Source organism: Otolemur garnettii, unplaced genomic scaffold, assembly GCF_000181295.1.
Source record: "Otolemur garnettii isolate 467f Iridium unplaced genomic scaffold, OtoGar3 scaffold00019, whole genome shotgun sequence".
NCBI lineage: Eukaryota > Metazoa > Chordata > Mammalia > Primates > Galagidae > Otolemur > Otolemur garnettii.
Window position 1 is genome coordinate 27,269,579 of NW_003852414.1, and position 2,827 is coordinate 27,272,405.

The 2,827-nt window shown below is 51.8% G+C and overlaps 1 protein-coding gene across 2 annotated transcripts in view; it reads right to left on the reverse strand.

The window, feature by feature from the left end:
• The window catches only part of WDR37 (WD repeat domain 37), a 51,937-nt gene extending 50,160 nt beyond the window's left edge, over positions 1-1,777 (reverse strand). The window contains exon 1 of one of the 2 annotated variants that reach the window (XM_023511368.1): positions 1,692-1,777. The gene's annotated coding sequence lies outside the window, so the exon portion shown is untranslated. Of the gene's footprint in view, positions 1-40; positions 126-1,691 lie in introns of those variants that run through there. The other variant, XM_023511369.1, reaches the window with a different exon arrangement.
• Positions 1,778-2,827: the final 1,050 nt, after the last annotated feature.

Consider the following 2,827-nt stretch of genomic DNA (forward strand, 5'->3'; position numbering starts at 1 on the left):
AAAAAAAAAAAAAAAAAAAAAAAGAAATATCATTACTGACCTGCTTAAAATATTTTGTCACTGATGAGATGAAGGCATGGAATACATACACACTATCAATTCCGTAGGTGATACTGAAATGGGAAACAACATCAATCTGATAAATAATTACCAAGATTTTTTTAAAGATTTCAATCATCAAAAGAATGAGCTTAAAACAAAGACAAAATTTAATAAATATAAAATCTTTTCCTAAAAAAAAAAAAAAAAAAAAAAAAAATCAAGGCAGGATAACCCCAGGGAAAAGAACCTAAGGAGTTTAGCACAGGGCAATCACAGCTTAAGTAAACAGTCCAACATGGCTGCCCACAGAGAAGTACCAAGAAGTTGAGAGAAGAGGAAGGAAACACACACACTGGAGATCTCCTGTGTCTAGCACTCTGTAAGAAAGCTCCGCATATATCACATGCCATAACCTTTCCAACAACAAAATGACACAGGTTGATAGAAAAACCATGTTAGAGGCTGAGCACCCATAGCTCAGTGATAAGGGTGCCAGCAACAGGCACCAGGGCTAGTGGGTTCCAACCCAGCAAGGGCCTGCTAAACAAAAACAAACAAACAAACAAACTAGCTGGGTGTTGTAGGAGCCTGTAGTCCCAGCTAGTAGGGAGGCTGAGGCAAGAGAATCGCTTGAGCCCAAGAGTTAGACTTGCTGTGAGCTATGACACCATAGAACTCTACAGAGGGTGACAAAGTGAGACTCTGTCGCAAAGAAGAAAAACAAAGAAAGATCATGTTAGAGAACAGGAAGGGAGGGCTTGAGAAGTTCCTTGCCCAAGGTCACCCTGATGTGGCCAGTGTCGATTCTATGGGCAGTACTAACTCAGAGACAGTGTCCAAAACCAAGGAACAACAGCAGCACTCCATTTATTACACATTGGTCTAGATGCTGTACTCACGTCTGAGGACCACATTTCAAAGGGGATTTGGAAGGACTCTAATTCAAGAAAGTAAATAAGGCTAGGCGCCCATAGCACAGTGGTTTACAGCACCAGCCACATACATTGAGGCTGGTAGATTCAAACTCGGCCAGGGCCTGCCAAAGAACAAAGACAACTGCAACAACAACAATAAACATATCGGGCGTTGTGACAGATGCCTGGAGTCTCAGCTACTTGGGAGGCTGAGGCAAGAAAATCGCTGAAGCCCAAGAGCTGGAGGTTGCTGTGAGCTAAAAAAAAAAAAAAAAAAAAAAAAAAAACAGCCTCCTCCACCAAAAGCTTCCGAAGTGCTTCCCCAGAAGCACAGGCAGTCCAGAGTGCCCAGGACCAGGCGCCTGCGGTAGGAGAGAGCAAGGGCGCACTGGGGCCCAGGGCCGATCCTTCCTGTGCCCGACCTCTCTGGAGCCCCGTCCCTTCCAGTGCCCGGCCGCCTCCTCCATCCCACCCCTCCCCTGCCCCATCCCTTCCGACACTCTGTCCTTTCCTGTGCCCAGTCCTCTCCTCCGCCCCATCCCCTCCGCCACGCTGTCCCTTCCAGTGCCCGGCCCCCTCCTCCATCCCACCCCTCCCCTGCCCCATCCCCTCCGGCACGTTGTCCCTTCCTGTGCCTGGTCCCCTCCTCCGCCCCATCCCCTCCGGCGCCTGACCCTCCTCTGGGCGTCCCGGGAAGAACTCAAGCTCCACAGCTGGGAGGATGGTGACACTCACCTGGCAAGCCCGCCCCGCCCGCCACCACCCGGAACCAGCCCGGGTCGCGCACAGCCCGTCGGTCCCCACTATGCGACGCCCAGGACACCGGCTGTCTCCGCAGTGACGCGACCCCGCGACCCGGACCTGGTACGCCGCGCTTCCCGCACCGCCGGAAGTCCCAGCCGGATTTCAGCCACGCCCCGCGCCACCGGAAGCCTTGCTCCGGCTTCCGCCCCGGAGCTAGGCCGCCTTCTCGGGACTGGCGCCTGCCCTCATCTCCGCGGCGTCCCCGGGACGCAGCTGCAGGGCTCGGGCGGGCGGTGGGTCTGCGTTCCGGGTCAGGGCGAGGCAAGCCCGGGCGGCTCACCCAGCGGATCCAGCGGCGAGCACGCGGCCCGCGCCTTCACACCGCCCGCCCCGAGACCCCCGGACCAGCCATGCACACCCGCTCCCCCGCTCCCCGTGCTCTCCAGCGGACGTCCTCCCTCACCCAGGGGGTCCAAATGACCGTACTCCTCCGGCCTCGCTTCGCCAACATTGCGGCCTCGGCCCTACAGCTGTCCTGGAACAAAGCAGAAGCCTAAATATATATATATATTTTTTTTTAAATAAATAAAAATATTTACATTTATATATGTATTTTATATATATCTTTTTTTTTTTTTTTTAAGCACAAAGTCTCACTGTATCGCCCTCGGTATAGTGCCGTGGTGTCACAGCTCACAGCAACCTCCAACTCCTGGTCTTAAGCGATTCTTTTGCCTCAGCCTCCCAGGCTCGTAGAGGCTCTCACTGATATTCAAGTAACAATTTTATGTGGCACCCTGTGTTGCGCAGACGTGGAAAGCATTGCAAACCAGAGTCACATTTAAGCAATTCACCTTTTAATGGATGGTTTTATCTTGCAGCAGAGCTCCCACAGTTGAGGTGACAATTAGGATATTGTTAATATACTTTGCTTAGGGTCCCACTGACCCCAGTGACTTTGCTTAAAGTCACTGAAAATGAGCGTGCCCTGATGAGGTGTCACAAAACTAAAGGAAAGGAATCATGTTCTAAAGGCCAATAACTTCAAACAGTTTTTAGGGTGGTGCCTGTGGCTCAGTGAGTAGGGTGCCAGCCCCATATACCAGAGGTAGCAGGTTCAAACCCAG